Source organism: Caloenas nicobarica, chromosome 14, assembly GCF_036013445.1.
Source record: "Caloenas nicobarica isolate bCalNic1 chromosome 14, bCalNic1.hap1, whole genome shotgun sequence".
Taxonomy (NCBI): Eukaryota; Metazoa; Chordata; class Aves; order Columbiformes; family Columbidae; genus Caloenas; species Caloenas nicobarica.
In genome coordinates this window covers 14632397-14645088 of record NC_088258.1, presented here as the reverse complement: position 1 = coordinate 14645088, position 12692 = coordinate 14632397, and positions in this window count along the sequence as shown.

The window sequence follows — 12692 nt, the reverse complement described above, 5'->3', positions numbered from 1 at the left end:
GTGTTGGGGGAGACCGCTGAGTGGGTTTGGCTCGCTTGTTAACCCATGAGTGATGGACAAGGCTTTGCTACTGAACAGGTCATCCCAGGCTGGGTGGAAAAATATTAGGTTTTCCTCATCTGCACTTTGTGAAGGGAAGTTGACAGACTTGCCAAGCAGACAGCCCTAAATTATACATTATTTTTTGTACCCAAACTGAAAGCACTTATGCAAAAGAACTGCTGCCTTGGTCTCCCCAGCAGCAGTTAAATTATAGTTATGAATTGGAGAGCTCCACAAGTTCCATACGTAAACATTTAAGCACTGTGATTTATTACTAGTAGATAGCTCCAGCATGTAATGTTCATTTATCTTTCATATTCCAAGAGCAGCGGCAGAAGTATTCTCGGTATGACAACATTTACAGAGTTTATGTGCAGCCAGATTTCCCTACTTAAGGCCACCACTTTGTATTTAGACCTGTCATAGTGTTGCAAGTCCCCTGGCACATGGTAGGGGGAACAACTGATGTGAGGGGACTGAAAAAAGTAAGAAAAAAAAGAAAAAAAGAACACCTACAGATACAGTGCAACTGAAAAGAGGACAAAATGATACAGATTTACCACAGGCAGAAGGTATCCAGCAACCTGATTGCTTCCCCTGAGAGGACAAGATTATTTTTTTTTTACTAGGGAAATGTAGTAGATCCAGCCTATCCAGATTTTTGGTATAACACTTCAATAACTCATGGGGAATTTCCTTTGTTGAAGGCAATACTAATACAAGAAGCATACACAAGGCAGCTAACACAAAGGGTTTTACAGTCAGACACCACACTCTCCCTCCCTCATCTCTGCTGGTTTCCTGCTCCCCTTAGTCCTTCGGGTGGGCTGATGGGCAAGGACCGATGTGGCTTCTCCCCCAGCCAGAAGAAATGTATCTGACCAACCAGCCATGGGTCAGTGGTAATAGCTGGATGAATAACTCTGCGCCAAGCTGCCTGAGTGCATCCTCAGCATGCAATGATCTCCTGCAGGTGTGGGTACCTGCTCAGGAGCCACTGACTCCGACCACGCCACATATCCTGCTCCCCAGAACACCAGCACCCTCCCCAGTGTGCGCTGGAGCCTTCTTAGAAATGTTCTACATCTTATCCTTGCAGTTTCTTTTCTGAGCTAAGATAGCTTGATTTAGAAGAACTCAAGAAGAATAACCTGCAAGGACTGCAGTGAACAGTCATTTTCTTGGTAATTTTCCATCACTAAGCAGCAGGAAGGCTGGAGTGGCCCAAGAGAGCCCCAAGCCTGCCCTTGTATCTGTTTTTATCAGTTTTGGTGGGTTAGTCTCTCTTTGCTTTCTGCATTCCCGCTCAATATTGTAGGCATTAAAAAGCCTGAGATGGAGCTTGTGGTGTTTCTCATTTTCTACTTTTACATCAGTGGTTCTGGGTTTGGTAGTTTTGCTCATCAGAGGAAGACTGCTGGCTGTTACTGAGGGAACAGTAATTCCACAAGGTGATTCTTGACCCAGCTGCAGATACTCCAGAGAAGCCAAGAAAACAAGAAAAGACTAATTCCAGCATGAGCTAACAAGTGTGTGTGATCCTATCAGGCATCAGCAAGAGCACCCATTCTCACCATTCCTCTCAGGGTGTGTTTGGGAAAACTACTTTGCAACGCTCTCAGCTCTGTAAGTAACCACAAAAGACCCTCCAAAATAGTTTTTAATGAAAAAATCCAACCCAACAAATATGCAGTGAACCAAAACAAATGAAATCTTGCATCAGTAGTACTGTGTTTATAACAAAATTGTTTTCTGAGAATGAGCCAGAAATTAGAGCTCTGCAACAAGTGGTTTATTTTTTTTTCTTCTTATTCCAAATTCAGATGAGTTTCATTTTTCAATGCTAATCTTAGAATGGAAATCTTCAGATTTCATTTGGAAAATACGAACATGCTGGAGTTTCTGAAACCAAGCTCCGTCAGGAACACATTCACATAGAGCTAGATGAGGTAGCTGTGGTGGGTACTGAAAGGAGAGGCATTAAGCCACAGAACATTTTCCACAGACCAGCCACTGACTGACTTCTGCCCAGTACTAGAACAACTGCTCATAGCAGCATGGGAAACTATCTCAGAATCCAGGTTATCAGCAAGAGGCTGAGTAACCAGTCTCCCTTGTTTGCTGATTAAGTTTTCATGCTTTAGATGCCTCTAAAACTGTCAAGTTCTCTCCTTATGACTGAAGAGCAGCAGATGTGCAAGTCTTCGAACACCAGTGCAGACAGAATATTATACTAACGCTGGGCAAAGACAGTTGCTATTTAGCTACTCAGCTTCCTTCTCTAAGATGCCCTTCACTGGAATCAGCATCTCTTTCCAGCTTAAGGGAAGTAATCAACAAATACAGACTGCAAGAGTAGCACTAACTTAGGATTTTCTTTTACAGAGCACAGAAAGGTTCAAGAAGCACAGAGAATGACCACTGAACTCAGTACTGACCCAGATACCTGGCCTTAGATACCTGAAGTGTGTTTGGCATCACTTACCTGGCCATTTCTTGAAGGAAGATTAATTTGACTGGGAAAAATAACCAAAGGCTGCATTATTTGGCCAAGCAAATGTCTTTATGACTTACAGAAGAATGCTGTTAAAGTTACACATATGAAGTGTCTTTTTTCCCCCTACCCTCCAATCATTTTACTATTCCAAAGAACAGTAGTTACAATTTTCCTACTGACATTGAAGTGGCCTCAAAACCCAAACTGCCCATCCACAGCTTTTCACAAGCACCTTCCTGCAAGCTCTCACTTCATCTCAGGTGCTAAGACCAAGACCTGCTCATTCAACAGTGGGCTAGTATATTTGGAGTCAAAAAATCAAGTTGTTCCACTACCCAAGGAAAACACTTTCACTAACTTGCAGCCATGTGTGGACTCTGCCACTCCCTGGCACGAGCAGTGAGTGCCCCGCAAGCACAGAAAGTGTTGAGGCTTTTACAAGAGAAGGCGATGGGCACCCTGCTGCCTTGGAAGGACAAGGGGTAGGAAAGGAACAGATCTCACCAGGTGGGAAGAGTTATTTGGAATGAGCTGGAAAGGACAGAGGGAAAAAAGCTTACTGGCAATACAGGGACAGGGGAAGATGTTCAGAGGAGGACATTCAGGAACTAGCACAATGTTATCACATACTAGAGAACGTAACAGTTACCATCCACATTCTGTCTTGCAGAAGGCATTTCCTTCCCGCCTGAGGAATTCAGCAATGGCAGCTGAACCAAATTGTGACCTTTGCTTTTCAGCTTGTCTCAGTAATGAAGTGAAAGAACTGCAATGAACAGCATTAGCCACAGCATAAATCTACTGATTTTTCAGCCTTGGGCATTGACAATGATACATTCCAGAGCTGCAGCTCAGTCTGTGCTATACAGTTATCCTGCTAAGCTTTCTCACTGCAAAACCATATGGGCTTTATTACGTCCACCCTGTTCTCTCCCTTGCCTGCTTCTGTACAGTAAACAGCAAATCATGGTCTTAGTCCATGATTCTTTGTGTTCAGATGTTGTACAGCTCTTTCCCAGGCCACTATGGAAGGACTTTGGCAAGACTTATGGAAAGTATATTGAAGGGGAACCAAAATTCAAATTCTTTTTACCTGTTTCCTCACAGCAAAACAATCAGGCTGCAATAGACTTATATGTTTACAGTTCCAGCTAAATGCTAATTTTAAAGCACTTCCACAGGCATGTTGAAGCTGAAGATCTGGATAACAGACTTGGCCAAGCAGACAGAGTACAATTTGTAAGAAGAAACATCCCTTGTGAGCAGAAGGACATGACACTGACAGCGCATCAGGGAGAATCACTCACAGACAAGTTCTGTTATGTTTGTTATCAACCTCCCAGCCACCGCTTACAGAAGTCTGTCCTCCTGACTGCTGGATGTTGGTGCTGGATGCAGTAGACTCTAGTACCACAGCTACAGGTGCACATTTGTGATGGAAAGTCCTGTTCTATTATTTTTCAGGGCCTTCAGCACCAAACCTGTGAATGAGCCCAGAACAAGCTTACATAGGAATAAGGTGGGTTTGTTGGTTGGTTTAAGTGTACTCCCCTTTCAGTAACAACAGTAATGAACAGTCAACTCCTCCTTTAATTGCTCGTTTACCCATTGGAGCCTTCAATCTTTATGATCTATTTGCTAACAGTAGTCCAGATGCTGAAGTAGTTTGTCACACACAGAAAATGCGAGTGACATTTCTTTAGTCAGAAAGAAACATAGGCCAGGATTTATATTGGGTAGAGGGGTTTACAATGTCTGACTCTCTAGGCATTTCTAATTGTTCTCAATATGTCTCAAACCAAATCAAAATCACAATCAAACTACTCATTTGTTATTTCTTGCACAACTAGGAGAAAATCATCTCTTCTACATGTGTTCTGCATTCTTCTCTTGTTTAGAAATGTCAGCACATAAACAGAAAACAAAGTAGTAGCTTGTTTAGTGCACTCTGGGAAGCAAAAATGGAAACAACTGGCTTCTTACATAGTGGACACGGGGTGGGGAGGGGGAAGTGATGCAAGTAATTAAAATGCCAATTTTATTATTTTCAGACTTCTCACATAGAGAACATTCCTCAACAGTAGCAAAGCTGACACCCATTTATTTTAAAACTAAAATCCTTCTGAGGACATAAAGCCTTGAGGAATTTCCACCATCTCTCTAGGACTAAAGATGCCCAATGTTTCTGTACAATACTACTCAAACTAATCCTGCCCCTAAAAAACCTTCTACTTGCCAATAATTTTCCTTCAAATGTAAAGCAGAACTTTGTACCAAAAGAGAAAAGAGTTTAACTCCCTTAGGTCATTTGGAATGTTTGCTATAAAACATGGCCATTGCCTGGACAAAGCCAGTAGCAGATTACTTCTAGAAATACTGGTATCTCTTCAGAAACACAAAGAGTGCTATTTTTCTATTGAAACTATGTAAATACACACAGTCGCTAATTAAACTGGCACATTGGGAGACACATGCAAGTCCATGCATGTCCTCTGAGACTGATTAATCCCATGTGATATTAAACCACATCCTTGTTCTCCCACTTGCCCTTTTCTTCAGTCAAAACTGAAGTTTATGTAGCCAAAAATCGATTTATGGCACAGTAGCACTTCTAATGGCCCTTTAGCCCATTGGACTGTTGTCCAAACTGTCTCGGTTGGCTCAGAATCTTCTTAGAGTTACAGTTCTTGCCTTAGAGATCCTACAGTCCAAGAGTTTTCTGCTGTTGCTGTCACTGACAAACTGGTGCAAATTCAGGGATGGACCCAAAACTTTAGCTGTTGAAATCCATAATTTACAATTTGACCCTTTATTGTACCACTGGCATAGCCATCACCACAGACCACGTGCCTTGGTTCAGATTCCTAAAATGTCTTTTAAGTTGCAACTTAGATACTTCAAGTTTTCAATAAAGCTTCAGTCATTACATCCTATGGGAATAATTTTCTTGGAGTAACTATATTAATATCAGTTTATCACTTTATAACCCAATTGCCATAGTGATACCAGAAAGTACAATTCTTCTTAATATAGAAAATAACACATTCCAGTCTCTCAGATGGCCACTTTCCACTTCAGTTTTGGTATTTTTGAGAAGTGTATTCATGCTATTTAACTTTGACAATGAGATTACAATACTAGCACACCAAAAATCATAGATCAGTACATCGCACTCTACACAAAGAGCTGGTTAACTATAAGTAATCCAAATAGATGAAGAGCAGCCTGTAAATCCTGCCATACTCTCCTTAACTGGAATTTCAGAGTATACATTCCTTTCTACATTCCCCTCTGGTACATAAATTTAAAGCATGTAAGACAGAGAAGAAATTGTGACCTGCGCTGCCTTTCATGCACATTTATGTAAATTACAAGATCACATTAAAGGAATCAAACCAGTACTATGTAAGCTTGAACATGCAAAGAAATGTAAATATTTATAACAGTTTAATTGGGAAACATTTAGGATGGTTCTTTGCTAGAAAAAGATTAATCTTCAAATAGCTGATCATTGTAAAGTTGGCTGTTTATTAGAACTCAAGCACTCAGCAGATCTTTGGGGACTTAACTCCTTTCTATGCTTACAGATCCCCTGAGGAATCAATTTCCCCTCAGAGGGAAAACTTAACCCTAAACCAACACAAAATGCCCAGTTCCTATCCTGCATGTAATAAAAGCCCAACTTTCTGGTTTTAGTTTTCTTGTTATTTGGCTTACTGCAATAATGAATAGAAGTACTCCAATGCCGTTTCCCATAAAAAGTGGCCACAGTACCACTTTCTCACTCCTTCCTCAAATATGCAAGATGTACATGGAAAATTAAAAAAACAAAACAAAAATCAACCTTGTTTTAAAAAAAACACATTATATGAACCATTGCAATATATTCATTGGCAGATGCATCGTCTCAAAAGTTATTTTAAATCTGTCAAAGAAGTTAAAACAGGTTTGCAAATGACTCAGACTTTGAGAAGATCTCTTGGGAATGTTTTCTTGGCTGTCTTGCAATGCAGAACTGAGAAGAAATGGGGGAGGAAGAATTAGTATTTTTTTTTCAGGTCATTTTGTGGTTTTTAAGATTATCAGACTGGATTTTATAGGCTATCAGTGCTGTCTTAAAGATTTCATGTGTCTCAGAAACTTATGTAGCCCAGCTGTATACCATGCATATACTTCATCAAGAGGAAAGAGTGTCATGGTACTAAAAAGTATGAAGAAGTCCCCTAAATATGATGAGCCGCTGAGTTTCTGGGACAATACTTTCATCCGGAAAGCAAACTAAAAGCTCCCATTTGTCCAGATTTCTACTTCTGATTTATAATGAGGGCTAAAACTTGTTTGGAAGGGTCTGTTTCAGAACGCAGTGCAGATTGTGGAGCTGCTGTGCTAATGACATTACCCGATGTCTGGCAGTCGATGCTCCTCCCAGGGCAGTTCCAGCGCAGCCATTCCAGTGAGCACTGAAATGGTCTGTCAGAGCCTGAGGACACCGACCTGAACAGCTACAGCAGTCCAAAACAAGAGCAATTGGAAATAACAAGCGAGTTTCCTTTTCCTGAATGGGTGGCTACCCTTCCCTTGCTAGAGACAGTAGTTACCGGGTGAGTTCCCACTCTAACACCATGCTATTACTTAGGAATTTCTAACTGACTGTCACACACCAGGAGAAGTCGCGCTGTCTCTCCAATAATCTGGTTTACGTGCAGAAGGGTGCAACAGGTTCTCCACCCTGTTCTTTCGCTTGCTTTGTTTGATTTCCATCTACTCACCACATCTTCTATCTTCCTGTCTTTGCATTGAATTATTATTAGAGCCTGACTTCAAAGTCAGGCTACTAAGTTACTTTTACACAGTGAGATTTGAGTTCTTTTTCAGGTTAAGTAAACTAGACAAAGTTTTAGTGACAGAAACATTTCAAGCACTGCACAGAGAAATTCCAAGAGCTGCCTGTCATCTGTTGGCCGGGGGAAGAGACAACCTCCAGACACATTTTTAATAATTCTTTTTCAGCAGAATAAAAGCAAGATTTATAGGATTTGGGCTGAGCTAACATACAATGGAATATTACACCTGCCAATCCTTATTCTTTATTAGTATTAATATTATCATCAACTTTTTAATAATTACTATTACAGAATCTTACTTCTCTCATGAAACATTGTGTAATATGTGTTTCATTAAGGATTTTAAAGTTTTTATTATTTCGGCCACTTAATTCTGTCTCAGACTGGGGAGACAGAAGATTTTGCCACAAAGATGATTAAGGGAGTGGAGCATCTCCCTTATGAGGAAAGGCTGAGGGAGCTGGGGCTCTTTAGCTTGGAGAAGGAGAGACTGAGGGGTGACCTCATCAATGTTTATAAATATATAAAGGATGGGTGTCAGGAGGATGGAGCCAGGCTCTTCTCAGTGACAACCAACAGTAAGACAAGGGGTAATGGGTTCAAGCTGGAACACAAGAGGTTCCACTTAAATTTGAGAAGAAACTTCTTCTCAGTGAGGGTGACGGAACACTGGAACAGGCTGCCCAGGGAGGTTGTGGGTTCTCCTTCTCTGGAGACATTCAAAACCCGCCTGGACGCCTTCCTGTGTAACCTCACCTAGGTGTTCCTGCTCTGGCAGGGGGATTGGACTAGATGATCTTTCGAGGTCCCTTCCAATCCCTAACATTCTGTGATTCTGTGATTCCTACACCAGTAAAATTGTATAACTCATTTGATTTCTATAGCACTCTTTCAGAATTTCTAATTGTGAGTCACAAAGGTGATTTGACTGTACGCTTTAATTTCCATTCAAAAGAAGAGCGTAAAGAAAATACAAAAGCAGTGTTTAGAAAAAACACACTCCTATGTCTTCAGCTAAATGTATGTACATACCTGTCTCCTCATTCCTATGGTCAAACTGTCCTCCCAAGCTCAGTGGCACCATCATTAATTAATGCAGACAGGCACAAAGGATAAGTATAGTTTTAATGCAAGCTTCATTTAGTGCAAAACAAGAAATGTCACAGGATTAGAAAGCGCCAGGACGTGACTGTGCTTAACTGCCACGAGCACAGGAGAAAAGCAGCTTGTCTGCCCAGTCAGTGACAGGTGCAGCCGTAGGGCTGACTCTGTAACAAAGCAGCAGCTGCCTTCAACAACATGAAGGCAGAGCTAAGGCTCAGCTTTAAGATCTGGAACATCCTGAAGTGCCATGCTCAGATTGCATGCTGACCATTTAGCACCCAGACACAGGCTTGACACCCCAGGAGGCTTCTGCTCTGCCTTTCCCTCTGCAATGCTGGCCAAGGCTCACTTGAAGCAAGTTCTACCTATAAAGCATATTAGAATCTTCCAAGAAATATTCCATATTATCAATTTAGAGGACAATGAGCAAACACTAGCAGTATTAGACCACTAGAGCACAGATCACAGCCTCATGAGACAAAACGTTTCCAGTTGTGTACTAAAGGCCTCCAGCAAAAGGAAAAATGAAACTTAGATTTTGCTATTCGACACCTTTTTCCCTTTTAAGTTTGCATTCCTCTGAAGAAACATGAGCCAAAACATCCATTGTACTTTGGTTTCATACTTTACATACTTAGTGTATGCCTCTGCAGGAACTATATATCTAACCGATTACTGCTTGTGTGAGTTTTATTAGAGATCAAGCAGCCTTGTACCCTGCAGCACTTAATACAGCTCAGCATTTCACAAATCACGAAGGACTCTCCTCCTCCCTCCTGGTTCACACTGTCCAAATTCTGTTTATTTCAGAATGTCTTTATAGGTCCTAAGGCTGCTTTGACTCTTTTTGCCAAGCAGCAGTGGGTATCTGTGCCCCTTGGATGTCACCATCCTAGAGAAGCAGCAGTGAGACTGAATCTAGATATATTTTACATGGAACTGCTTTTGCCAACACAAACTCATACTTTTGCCAACACACAATACAAATTTGGTATTCAATTTGTCAAAGCAGTATTATAGATTGTCCCTAGATTGTGCTTACAAAACCCAGCTCTTATGCACCAACTGTATCACGAATCCATCCCCTCATATCATTCAGGGTCTACTTGTGTCTTCCAGACCTGATGCCTCCCAGAACTTGGCATGCCTGACATCACCCTTTCTCAAGCAAAGGTTTTCTTCTTCCTGTTTACTCATCCACTGTAAGTAAACTTACCCTTACCTATATTCCCTTTGGCAAGAGCTGCTTGCAAACTGACCCTTGCTAGATGTAGTCGGGTGAGAAGCACGGCATCCCCTTAAAATCCCTGCACGCTTGCTAACAGCATGATGAGAAAGCGAGTCAGTATGTACCCCTGGAAGGTTTCAGGCAAAACAATCTTCATCTGCATATTACCTCTAGTCACCCATGCAAATCCAAACAGCACATCACTTAATCATAGTCTGTCAAGCAAACCAACCTCCTAGATCTTTTATTTTTCCACTGGTAGAACCTTAAATCATAATTTAATCATAATCACTGTCAATAGTACAATTATGCATATACATATTAGATAACCAAATAAAGCCTCTTCTGTAGCCTATACTGATGGGCTATGATGACTGGTCTACTTCTTTTATTGATAATTCCCAAAACTTAATGCTTCTGCAATCTTAACTTCTCCCTTTGGACACCCTAAATTACTGACTGCTGCTCCCTGTACATCAGGATTTGTGTTGGCAGATGAAGTGCAGGCACAACTGGTTTTAATAGAAAAGGACAAACACAGGAGCATTGACTCAGGATGTCCGTAGACATCTGAAGAGGAATGTGGAAGAGCAGGGCCCAGCTCCAGGCTGCCTGCTGTGTCTTTGTGATCATCAAGAAGCTCTACCCACATAAAGAAAAACACTTAACAGATCACAAATGCAAGACCTACAGGAAAAACTGTGAAATGACAGACACATCGCATGAAGCATCCAGTGATAAAGAACAAATTTAAAATATATTTGTTTTAGTTCCCAGAGTGACACTATTATCTTTGAGAGCTCAAAGGAGCATCATAAGCTATGACAATATCCAAACCAAACACTAAGATCAGGATTCAGCTGCCTATACATGGTATTCTTGGTGTCATTTATCCTGTGCAATGTCCCACTGTGCCTCCTACTGCTGAGCTGGATGGGTGTTGGGCTCCTAAGTCCTGCATCACAACTTCCATCAGCATGTGCACCAGTCTGGGGCACCTCAGGGCACTTCAAACGGAATCAGAGCTCATTAACCCAAACACATGATCCCTCTCCTCACATCACCTCTCCCCAAAGACCAGCACCTCCTCTTCAAAAGCTACAGAGGCTCCGGCAAATCAAGGAGGGGCAAAAAATTAGCTCACAATTGAACTAATTAAAGTGTTCTGAAATAAAGCATATCTGTTCGTAGGCACAGGGAATTAATGGGTATTAAGGTCTTTCTCAGGTAAGAACTGAGCTCAGGAACATACTAGAACTCCAGAGTCTGGAAGCAATATCAGTTCCTGAGCTTGGGTCTGTGCCTAAGCTCAGATTTCACCCACTTTCATGTATTACAGTGCTCAACTCTGCAAGTTTGTTACAAATCCATGTCCAGTCCAGCCACTTTTCTGTATGAGTATCTTGCACTCTAACTCATTTTCAGTATACAGCAGATGCAAGTTGTTTCTTGACTTAGCAAAAGGTTAAATAACTAAAAAGAAGCAGCAAGACCAGCGTTCCTAACAGTCTGAAAGCCTCATACTTCAAACAGAAGTATTGTCACTGATTGCCATGATGATAAGGTTGTGTGACATGGCAAGAATAACACACAGCTTCCAGGACTCCAACGGAGGTGCTGCGAGGGCAGCATTACACACTGCAAATCTGTCTTTTGCAGCTGAAAACAGAAAAAGCAGTGAAAATAGATACAGACCCCCAACACGCAGTGGGTCACATGCAAGTCCAGAATTTTCCTGTTCAATGATTAAGAAAAAAATTTTTAAAAAGCAAAAAAATCATAGAAGTCACAACAAAATCCTCAAATTCCACTTCAGTTACGAATCAGGAATTCAAGGCTGGGATTAGAGAGAGACATGCAGATGTCCTCTCAGCACAGGAGATGTCCTTTCTTGGGAAGATTCTGATTTTTCAATTAGCAAATTTAATGATTATTGCAATGGCCCAAAAACTTGTGGTAAACTTCACCCTCTTGTGATATCTGGGGCTTTGGGATCTTTATCGATGCAGGATTTGCTACATGGTTTTGGAAAGCATTTTTGTGGTCCAGTGGTCTATGTGTTAGCTCCTTTATACTCTTTTGAAATGGCTACTTCTGCACTGTTACTTCTAACTGCAAGGGTGACCTGAGCCAGGTGCTCCCTTTCAATCCAGTTGGTTAAATTCCTTCTATAAAAAGGAAACAGCAGGAACCTTAACATGCATTACCAGCAGTAATACACACAAAATGCTACAGTTAACAATATTACAACATATCTAGTGATATGACAAGATACCACAAGAGTGATTTCTTTTCCTATTGTAAATAAACCTACAGAAGTGCAACACACACAAAAAAAGAAAATTACCTTTCTGCCTGCCCCCCCCCCCCCCCCAACATTGCCATTTTGGCAGGCTGTCTTTCAGGATTTCATTCTGTAGCCCTGGGTTTTTCTTTTACACTGAGAAGTTTCTCACATTTACACCAGATTTGCTTGCAAGGAACAATACAAAAATCTTATCCAGAAAGCCAGGAATAGATTCCTATATCTGCTGATATATTTTGCTCAGTCGTATCTGCTTATAGAAGAGTTGGGCCTCAGAAAAATGAAGATTCATTGCATTTAACCACATCTCAGACTGTCCTGTGCTTCCTCTATATTTTGAAACTCGGTGCAGTCTTATCTCCATCGCTCCCTCCACAGGGACATTCCTCCCCCAGCCCCAACACCCAGCAGAGATTTGCATTCCTGCTGAGTGCCTGTGCTTTGGTTTGAAAGTATACGATCAGTCTAATGAGGAAAAAATGAAACTGGGTGCCTAGAATGATATGATAAGCACCACTGGATGTACAACTGCAGGCAAACGGCAAGCAGTTGTTTGCTTATTACCTACAACAGGTTTTATCCACTGAGACTTGTCTTGAAATTAGAGGACAGCAAAAAACTTAATAAGGGAGAAGGGAAGAGAAGGAAGATGAAGATAACCCTCTTTGCCAC